The sequence below is a fragment of the Neoarius graeffei genome, chromosome 20 (assembly GCF_027579695.1).
Source record: "Neoarius graeffei isolate fNeoGra1 chromosome 20, fNeoGra1.pri, whole genome shotgun sequence".
NCBI lineage: Eukaryota > Metazoa > Chordata > Actinopteri > Siluriformes > Ariidae > Neoarius > Neoarius graeffei.
In genome coordinates, this window is record NC_083588.1 from 51,793,715 (window position 1) to 51,805,300 (window position 11,586).

An 11,586-nucleotide genomic window follows, 5' to 3' on the forward strand; every position below is an offset into this window, starting at 1 on the left:
TAGCTGGCAACGGCAGATGGCACGGTGAATTGTGTTCACAGATAATGTTCTCTGGAAATATTCCTGAGCCCATTTTGTGATTTCCAATACAGAAGCATGCCTGTATGTGATGCAATGCCGTCTAAGGGCCCGAAGATTACAGGCACCCAGTATGGTTTTCCGGCCTTGACCCTTACGCACAGAGATTCTTCCAGATTCTCTGAATCTTTTGATGATATTATGCACTGTAGATGATGATATGTTGAAACTCTTTGCAATTTTACACTGTCGAACTCCTTTCTGATATTGCTCCACTATTTGTCGGCGCAGAATTAGGGGGATTGGTGATCCTCTTCCCATCTTTACTTCTGAGAGCCGCTGCCACTCCAAAATGCTCTTTTTATACCCAGTCATGTTAATGATCTATTGCCAATTGACCTAATGAGTTGCAATTTGGTCCTCCAGCTGTTCCTTTTTTGTACCTTTAACTTTTCCAGCCTCTTATTGCCCCTGTCCCAACTTTTTTGAGATGTGTTGCTGTCATGAAATTTCAAATGAGCCAATATTTGGCATGAAATTTCAAAATATCTCACTTTCGACATTTGATATGTTGTCTATGTTCTATTGTGAATACAATATCAGTTTTTGAGATTTGTAAATTATTGCATTCCGTTTTTATTTACAATTTGTACTTTGTCCCAACTTCTTTGGAATCGGGGTTGTACATAAGAGAGCACTTTTCAGATTAAAAAAGAAAACATAACGTAGGCTACTGAATTTTGGGGTAAAATGAAGACACGATTGTGACAGTCAAAGTGTCCAGAACTGTGGCTGGTTCTGCAAGATGCTCAGTAAAACCTACAGCTCATTTCCGCATGAAACTGTACTCAGTACCTAAGATGACTTTTTTAAATTTTTCTTTTTTTTTCTTTTAATTTCAGCATTTCTTAGATGTCCCCTTCATTTCTTGATGAGAAAAAAGCAGTTCTCAATCCTGTCCTTAAGAATCTCCACAAAAATAAAAAATAAATTCCACAACCTTTTTGTATTCCCAAAACGTCTCTGTCAGCTTTTTCTTGGCCCCAGTGCATTTAAAATTAAAATAGTTTAAAAGATTTGGACTCTCCAAAGGCCTCTAAGAACTGGAATTAGAAACCGTGGTTTAAGTCGAGTCTATGAATAACAAAATGATTGTTGTAGGAATGAATCCCACCCCACGTCAGACTGTGCGCCTGTTTTGAGCCGTAAGGCAGTACGAGGACAGCTCTCTAGTGACCCTTGTGAAGATTTCTGATTGGTTATGAAACTGAAATGCTCCAAGCATTCTTCCCAAGCTTGTTTGGGACATATGGCACACACAGAGCCATCCCTGGGCACCTCACAGTCCTTCTAAGTGTCTCTGTTTCCATCATGCCTCATGATCTGTACATATAACAAATATCTCTGGCATCTCCCCTTCATCACATACACCCTCATCCAAACATGCAAAAATCTCCAGGTGACAGAGGGAGAGTGGATGAAGAGACGTCTGAAGAACAACAGAGATGCAAGACTTGAGTGGTTAGGAAGGGGATGTTTTCAAATGAATTTAACCAGTTAATCAGTTAGACTATTATGGGAAACGGTTTCTCTGACAGCACAGAGCTTCAGTCTGTTGTCTGAGACTTGCCAAGAAGTTTATCAATCATGTCTGACATACATAGTCGACTTTATAATACCGTAGCAATAAATTCAGGAAAAGAGGTGTAACAGCACCCCCTAAGATCTATTTGGTTTGAAGGTTTACATTTCTGTTTAAGACATTCGAAGCCACATACCTTTGAATTTCTCATTCAGAGTTTGAGGAATAAATCTTATATTGCTCAACATCAAGTCTGTTCAGTTTCATTTGCCTAGACTAGGTAGTTTCTGGGATATTTACATCTCAAATAAAAATCAATTTTTTTGAAACGCCCTGCATTTTGTTAGGACTTGGATGGTTAACCAATTTGCTTTGTCCTTATTAATGCCATAGAAAATGTTTAATAAAAATGTAGTGGAGGCCTAATGGTTAGAGGAGCAGCTTTGGGACCAAAAGGTTGCAGGTTCGACTCCCTAGACCAGCAGTGGTTAGTGCTGTCGCCTCACAGCAAGAAGGTCCGGGTTCGAGCCCCGTGGCTGGCAAGGACCTTTCTGTGTGGAGTTTGCATGTTCTCTCCGTGTCCGCGTGGGTTTCCTCCGGGTGCTCTGGTTTCCCCCACAGTCCAAAGACATGCAGGTTAGGTTAACTGGTGACTCTAAATTGACCGTAGGTGTGAATGGTTGTCTGTGTCTATGTGTCAGCCCTGTGATGACCTGGCGACTTGTCCAGGGTGTACCCCCGCCTTTCGCCCGCAGTCAGCTGGGATAGGCTCCAGCTTGCCTGCGACCCTGTAGAACAGGATAAAGTGGCTACAGATAATGAGATGAGAACCTGAAAGAAGCCCTGTTTTAAGAGCATGCTTTTTGCTGATATTTGATTTACACCATTACTAAACTTCAAACCTCTTTAAGGGAACTATGTAAAGCTACAACCAGGTATTTAGAATGTCAAGAATAAACCTAGCGAGGCTCGAAATCAGAGCTCATATAGAATGAATGAGCTCAAAAATAAGATCTTTCACTGGTGACAACCTAGGAGACATGTTGAGTCTTATGCAGTAGGATTGCTGGAAAGCTGTCAGCAAATCTTCTTAAAATGTTTTAAAGAAGTTGAATGATTGATTCTGGAAACCACATTTAGATATCCTACTCATCAATCTAACTAATTAGCCATCATTCATTTGACTCATTTTGATATATTGCACTGTAATTTGATCCACCTCTTCATGCTGTCTCCTGACAGTCTGCCAGCAATGGATTACCATATTTAATCAGCAGAAAGTGACTCAAAAACGTTTGCGGATTGCTTTATACTGCAGTTTTCTTGTGTTCTACCAATGCAGATTTATTAGGAATAACACTGTTGCAAATAAATCTGTAGATCGACATAATTCCGTTTGAGCTCAGCCTTGAACCTGCAGCTAAACATATTTGCCAAATAAGGAAATCTTATCCTCTGGCTTTTGCCTGGTTTCTTCTGCTGCCATTGTTGAGCCAAGCTGCATGCATATTTTTCCTTTTATCCTCCAGACTGGTGCAGCTTTATAAATACTGTCCTCCCTCACTCGCTGGAGGGAGGAGAAAGAATCAAGTGTAAATTTCAAAGCTACAAAATCCAGAAAAAGAAACTTTATTCATCACACACTTGTGAAATTTCCTCTCTGTATTTAACCCATCTGAAGCAGTGAACACACACATGTGCACACGCATACCCAGAGCAGTGGGCAGCCATGCTTACAGCACGCAGGGAGCAGTTGGGAGTTAGGTGCCTCGCTCAAGGGCACCTCAGCCCAAGGCCGTCCCATATTAACCTAGCCTGCATGTCTTTGGATTGTGGGGGAAACCAGAGCACCCAGAGAAAGCCCATGCAAACACTGGGAGAACATGCAAACTCCACACAGAAAGGCCCTCGCCGGCCACAGGGCTTGAACCCAGAACCTTCTTGCTGTGAGGCGACTGTGCTAACCACTACACTACCATGCCACACTTACAAAAGTAAGTGACAAGATATTGGACTTTAATTGTTCAACATACAGCATGAGGACCTTATGAAATGTCAAAATCCAGTACATCTCAAGACAATTAGAATATTGTGAAAAAGTTCAGTTTTTCCATCAGTTATTTAAGAAAGTAAAAATTTTAGTACATTCTAGACTCACTACACGATGTTTCAACCATTTTTCTATTTTAATTATGGCATTCTGGGTTTGAGCCCAATGGCCAGTGGGGGTTTTTCTACGTGGAGTTTGCATGTTCTTCCTATGTCAGCATGGGTTTCCACCAGGTGCTCCAGTCCCCCCCCCCACAGTCTAAAAGACATGTAGTTAGGCAAACTAGCTACTCTAAAAATTGTCCGCAAGTTTGAAAGTGGTTGTTTCCCAACCCTGGAAATAGGAAGGTTGTGGCAAGAAGGGCATCTGGCACAAAACTATGCTCCAATTAATATGACATATGGATCAATAGGGTTCATGTGGCAGCAACACCACACACTGAAGTGGGACAAGCTGGATGAAGTGAATTTTGATTTATGGCCTACAGTGCCAAGAGAAAGACAAATCTGAAAGTTAAATTTAATTCTGAATGAGTAAAACAGCATAAAATACCATGCATCTCTAAGTCTAGTTCAGTACACACAACTGAAGCCATGAGGAAGACTGGACAACAGTCAAGTCAGCAGATAATGATAGTCGACACCCTTCACAAGGAGGGTAGGCCACAGGAGGTCATTGCTGAAAAGGCTGGCTAAAGGCAAAACAGGGATGACTGCAGCCTTGAGAGGACTGTCAAAAAGTCATTTCAAGAACTTGAGAGAGCTTTAAAAGACTACACTGATATCAGTGCATCAAGAGCCACCATGCACAGACCTCTTTAGGAAAGGGGCTACAACAGTCACATTCCTAATATCAAGCCACTCCTGAACCAAATACATCAGAAGCATCCTACCTGGGCAAAAGGAGCAAAAAGAACTGAAGCTCAGTAATCCAAAGTCCTCTTTTCAGATGAAAGTAATTTTTTGCATTTTATTTGGAAATCAAGGTCCGAGAGTCTGGAGAAAGAGTGGAGAGTCTCAGAATCCAAAAGGCATTTGAAGTCCAGCATGAAGGTTCTGCAATCCATGATTATTTGGGGTGCCATGTCATCTGCTGGTGTTGGTCCACTACATTTTATCAAGTCCAAAGCCAAACACAGCCATCTACCAGGAGATTTTAGAGCACTTCATGCTTCCATCTGCTGACAAGCTTTATGGAGATGCTGATTTCCTTTTCCAGCAGGACTTAACATGCCCACAGGGCCAAAACTACTACCAAATGGTTTTCTGACCATGATAGTACTGTGCTTGATTTGCCAGCCCTCTCACCTGACCCCCACAGAATCTATGGGGTATTGTTAAGAAGAATATGAGAAACACCCAACCCAGATACAGACAAGCTGAAGGCTGCAATCAAAGCAACCTGGGCTTCCATAACACCTCAGCAGTGCCACAGGCTGATTGAGGCAATGCTACACTGCCTTCTCTGCTCATCCCATCACAGCCAGAGGGCTGGCTTGCACTCTGCCCACAACATGCATCTCATAAGATGAGTGTACACAATCAGCTGGGGAAGCCCCCAGTTTTGTAGTTCTAGAAACCCACCCGTGTTTGGGCAAAATGATGTTAAAAGTAATAAGCCAGCACAAGACAAAAGTTGTGGTTTTTATTTTATTTAAGCAAAACAGACTACCACACCTTTTCCATAACCACAATTGGGCCAAGGCTTACTTTCTTCTCCAGCTGCAAGCCTGCAAACAGAAGCAAAAATGCACGGGTGGAGTCCAAAATCACACCATAAGTTGTGCACATAGTGCCAATTCAGGTCTCAAAAGTGCAGAGACAAGTTACATAAAAGCCAACACTGTTCTCCCAAATACCTTGCTTTGATGACAGATATCATCCCTTCCTCAGGCTGCTGCTACTTCCACAGCTGCTGATGAAACAACTGCACACCTGGTCAGCACCATATGCAGCAGTCCACCTAGGAAGACACAGTAATGCTTTAGTGGTCACAGCTCAGTAGCACTGTACAATCACAGTCGTCACAGCAACATGTTTGTTCTCTGACAACAGATAAGCCTTGTGCTCAGCATCAGCAGATGCTGCTGTTGCCTTCAAGATGTATGCAACATGGCCCTGCCAAAACAGTACATCAAAATCTGACAGCTGAACAGGCCCATCACCCCATGGCCAAGCAATCATTACCTACCACACTACTCTTCCCTTGGAGGACTCTGAAGGTTTCCAGCTGAAACCTCAGCTTAGCTGCTTGAGTGTGGGGTATGAAGCAGGAACTGGAACACACAAGCTTGGCATCAAGCAGGCACCTGGAAGGATTCACAGTTAGGAAAGTTAAGCTCAGCTTACAGGGGTGCAAAAGAACCTCACTCACCCATGGTTAATCAATGAAGTAATATCTCGGGACAGCATTTGTATCAGGGACAGGAGTGGCCACACAACCATCTACAAAGACACACAGGGGCACATGGTTGAACTGCAGTACTGAAGCCTCAATATTTATAAGCTCTCCCAGCTAATACTGGTTGGATGGCCTTTAGAATATCCAGTCATCTAGAACAAGACACCTCATTAGTAGATCTTTCTCACCCAACTAAGTAACATCTCAACCATGATACAAACCAATCATGAGCCTCAAGGAGAAAACAAGAAATTCCTCAGCAGCTTGGGCAGAAGCATGTGGGATCCAAGCAGGCATAAGACCATGATCATATTGTGGAGTCTGGAAAGCATTAGAACAAGGACCATTAAAGGAGCACAGCCTCCCAAGTAGACCCAGACAGATTTATTAGTAGGTATGGCACCATACCTCAGATAGTGACTCAATGAAAACCCTAGCACCAGCACTTCTGAGAAGTGGACGGCCACTTAGAAGTACTGGAGCAAAGCAAAGGGTGAAGATATAGACCAGCTCATTTGCAGTCACCTGCATGAAAAAGGTGAGACGTAAAACAATCCATAACAAGCCTAAAGCAAAACCGAGGTACTTGGCAATAGAAGGCTTACAATCAACTTGCTGTTGCAGTCATGCAATGCCAATTCATAGACAAAGAATCAGGAAGAAGCATCCACCCCTTTGGCAACACAGCCTCCCAGTGTGAGAGTAGTAACTAGCAATGTTACATCAGGTCCAAGTAATTCATGCATCACCTCTATATACACCGCAGTCTCATTGCAACGTGCCATTACCCTCTCGGAAAGAACAGGACAAGACTGTCTTACAAAGTGCACTGGGGCTGGTGGTGTTGGGACTTATGGTGCTACTGGAAAATGCCAAGTCAGTTTCTTCACTGGTTGCTGAATTACTTGCTGGGCTTGAATATCTGAAGGATTTTGAAGTTGCAGTCTAAGTGGGGCTACTGTGGGCTTCCTACTGGGGAAGCACTTGGAATCCATTGAGAAGGCAACCTAGCATTCACTCACACTGAAGGATACCCTGGCTCATTAGGTTTAAGTCCAGCAGGAACTTGGATATTCTCCAAGCTTGACCACTGTGCTGTTGACAAACCAGCTGCAAAAAGAAACAGCACACCAAAGCCAATTTGGTTGAAACCCATTACTGCCAACAGATGATTACAGGCACACCAATACTAGCAGAGCACTTCCTATTTGTCCAGTGATTCAGGCTTCTGGGCCTGTTGAGTTACTAATTAGGCTGCCTAACTGAAACAGCAATTAGAATTTTACTGCCCCCACATTTGATTGGACCCAGAGCTTAATTGTCTTCACTGTCTAGGACAGATGACCTAGCAAAGCAAGTTGCCAAACAGAAATCTAATTGCAGTCCCTGGTTGAGGACTTGGGCTAAAAAAGAAATGTTAAAAAAAGGCTTGTGTTGCCAGAGCACGTTCATTATAACTGTGCTGCTTGTGTTTTTTTTTTTAAAATACCTTTTAAATTTCAAAGAATTATTTAAGAAAGTGAAAATTTAATATATTCTACACATAAACTAAAAGATTTCAAGAATTTTTTTAAATTGGCCAGCCAACTCGCTTGACCCGAACCCCACAGAGAGTCTACGGGGTATTGTCAAGAGGAAGATGAGAGACACCTGATCCAAAGATACAGATGAGTTGAAGGCTGCTATCAAAGCAACCTGGGCTTCAGTAACACCTCAGCAGTGCCACAAGCTGATCGGCTCCATGCCACACCGCACTGATGCAGTAATTCATGGTAAAAGAGCCCCGACCAAGTATTGCATATATAAATGAACATACTTTTCAGAAGTTGAACATTTCTGTATTGTAAATCCTTTTTTGATTGATCTTAGGAAATATTCTAATAATTTGAAAGTCAAGTTCATTTGTAGCACTTTTAACAATAAACGTTGTCGCAAAGCAGCTTTACAGAATTTGAACAACTTAAAACATGAGCTAATTTTATCCCTAATCTATCCCCAATGAGCAAGCCTGTGGCAACGGTGGCAAGGAAAAACTCCCTCAGATGACATGAGGAAGAAACCTCGAGAGGAACTAGACTCAAAAGGGAACCCATCCTCATTTGGGCAACAACAGACAACATGACTATAACATTAACAATTTTAACATGATGTCAGTTTTGTTGATGTTATAACTCTTCATTGATGGAAACTTGAGTGCAAAACTGTTCATGACCACTGCAGTCCAAAAGTTAGCAAGTCAACTGTAGTCCTCAGCCATAAAAGCATTACTGTAAGTGTCCAGAGCATCCTCCAGGTGTGACTTTCAACTGTCCACATGGGGCCATCCTCCACAGGAGTGATGCGATGAGACTGCAACCAGACACAGGGCACCAGGATGGATCAGGCAGGTCCGAGGAGCAGATGAGGTCAGCATCTCGATCCCAGGACTGACATGTAACTCAGAGGGACAGATTTGGGGGGGGAGAAAACACAGGTTGTTAGGTATGCCCAATGTCACCTGAATAAGTAGGAACAGTATACATATTACACCGAGTACAAGCAGGGACTCCGGCAACTAACTATGACAGCATAAGGAGAGAGCCAGAAGGTAACACAGGCATGAGGGAGCCCCGGGACATAAAGCAGCCAGCCACTACACCGTCAACAAACTCGAGTGAGCAAGCGAGTGGGGGACTGACAGCATCCATACATCCCAGTTTACCAAAACACTCTGTCTGAGGACCCTCCAGATCTACACCTTTACCTCATAAACACCATTAACAAAAGGCTTGACTAAACAGATATGTTTTCAGCCTAGACTTATACGCTGAGACTGTGTCTGATTCCCGAACACTACTTGGAAGGCTGTTCCATAACTGTGGGGCTTTGTAAGAAAAGGCTCTGCTCCCTGATGTAGCCTTCACTATACGAGGTACCAGCAGATAGCCTGCACCGTTTGATCTAAGTAGGCGTGGCGGATCATAGAGGAACAGAAGTTTGGTCCGGTACTGTGGAGCAAGACCATTCAGTGCTTTAAAGGTCAATAGTAGTATTTTATAATCAATATGAAATTTGATTGGGAGCCAATGCAGTGTGGATAAGAAAGGGGTGATGTGGTTATATTTTCTAGTTCTAGTAAGGACTCTTGCTGCTGCATTTTGAACTAACTGGAGCTTGTTTATGCACTTATTGGAACATCCAGATAGTAAGGCATTACAATAATCCAACCTGGAGGTAACGAAAGCATGAACTAGTTTTTCCACATCATGTAGTGACATTAAATTTCTTATCTTAGCAATATTTCTGAGATGAAAGAAAGCTATCCGGGTGATATCAATGTGAGTTTCGAATGAAAGACTGGGGTAATCACTCCGAGGTATTTTACTGCTGCATCCAGAAATACTGGGTTTCTGATTTTCATGAGCTACAGTGGGTCAAAAAAGTATTTAGTCAGCCACCAATTGTGCAAGTTCTCCCACTTAAAAAGATGAGAGAGGCCTGTAATTTTCATCATAGGTATACCTCAACTATGAGAGACAGAATGGGGGGAAAGAATCCAGGAAATCACATTGTAGGATTTTTAATTAATTAATTGGTAAATTCCTTGGTAAAATAAGTATTTGGTCACCTACAAACAAGCAAGATTTCTGGCTCTCACAGACCTGTAACAACTTCTTTAAGAGGCTACTCTGTCCTCCACTCGTTACCTGTATTAATGGCACCTGTTTGAACTCGTTATCAGTATAAAAGACACCTGTCCACAACCTCAAACAGTCACACTCCAAACTCCACTATGGCTAAGACCAAAGAGCTGTCAAAGGACACCAGAAACAAAATTGTAGACCTGCACCAGGCTGGGAAGACTGAATCTGCAATAGGTAAGCAGCTTGGTGTGAAGAAATCAACTGTGGGAGCAATTATTAGAAAATGGAAGACATACAAGACCACTGATAATCTCCCTCGATCTGGGGCTCCACGCAAGATCTCACCCCGTGGGGTCAAAATGATCACAAGAACGGTGAGCAAAAATCCCAGAACCACACGGGGGGACCTAGTGAATGACCTGCAGAGAGCTGGGACCAAAGTAACAAAGGCTACCATCAGTAACGCAGTACGCTGCCAGGGACTCAAATCCTGCAGTGCCAGACATGTCCCCCTGCTTAAGCCAGTACATGTCCAGGCCCATCTGAAGTTTGCTAGAGAGCATTTGGATGATCCAGAAGAGGATTGGGAGAATGTCATATGGTCAGATGAAACCAAAATAGAACTTTTTGGTAAAATCTCAACTTGTGTTTGGAGGAGAAAGAATGCTGAGTTGCATCCAAAGAACACCATACCTACTGTGAAACATGGGGGTGGAAACATCATGCTTTGGGGCTGTTTTTCTGCAAAGGGACCAGGACGACTGATCCGTGTAAAGGAAAGGATGAATGGGGCCATGTATCATGAGATTTTGAGTGAAAACCTCCTTCCATCAGCAAGGGCACTGAAGATGAAACGTGGCTGGGTCTTTCAGCATGACAATGATCCCAAACACACGGCCCGGGCAACGAAGGAGTGGCTTCGTAAGAAGCATTTCAAGGTCCTGGAGTGGCCTAGCCAGTCTCCCGATCTCAACCCCATAGAAAATCTTTGGAGGGAGTTGAAAGTCCCTGTTGCCCAGCGACAGCCCCAAAACATCACTGCTCTAGAGGAGATCTGCATGGAGGAATGGGCCAAAATACCAGCAACAGTGTGTGAAAACCTTGTGAAGACTTACAGAAAATGTTTGACCTCTGTCATTGCCAACAAAGAGTATATAACAAAGTATTGAGATGAACTTTTGTTATTGACCAAATACTTATTTTCCACCATAATTTGCAAATAAATTCTTTAAAAATCAGACAATGTAATTTTCTGGATTTTTTTTTTCTCATTCTGTCTCTCATAGTTGAGGTATACCTATGATGAAAATTACAGGCCTCTCTCTTTTTAAGTGAGAGAACTTGCACAATTGGTGACTGACTAAATACTTTTTTGCCCCACTGTATAAGCCATAATCAAAATAAAAAAAAAAAGACTTGAAATATTTCACTGTACATGCAATGAATATAGAATATATGGAAGTTTACCTTTTTAAATTAAATTACAAAAAGAATCTTCACGATATTTTAAGTGCTTGAGATGTACTCGTAATGCACCAACAATGGAGACTCCTTCCATAAGTGTTAAACATCTCCTCGGAAAATATCGCTATATCAGTGATTACACGTTTCTAAATTGTGACGTGTCCTCCATACAAATCTCGTGTAAATAGTTACCGTAGAAATGATAACGTAGTGGAAGGAGTGTGTTTATATAACCCTACAATGATTCATACTTTAGTATAAATTTAGGTTAATAAAAGGTTAGATTTTTACCCATCTTCACCAAGAGTGTCAACAATTAATGAACTGACTGTCATGCTTAAGTAAATATAAAATGCAATATACAAATCACTTGAAGTTGAATCACATTGAAATTGAATTCTTTCAGCACTTATACAATCACTTGTTCTATAAAAAGACAGACACAGACC

The 11,586-nt window shown here is 42.2% G+C and overlaps 1 pseudogene; it reads right to left on the reverse strand.

Annotated features, from left to right (window-relative positions):
• Window positions 1–5,317: 5,317 nt before the first annotated feature.
• LOC132869069 (zona pellucida sperm-binding protein 3-like) lies at window positions 5,318–6,694 on the reverse strand (annotated as a pseudogene).
• Between the last annotated feature and the right edge of the window lie 4,892 nt (window positions 6,695–11,586).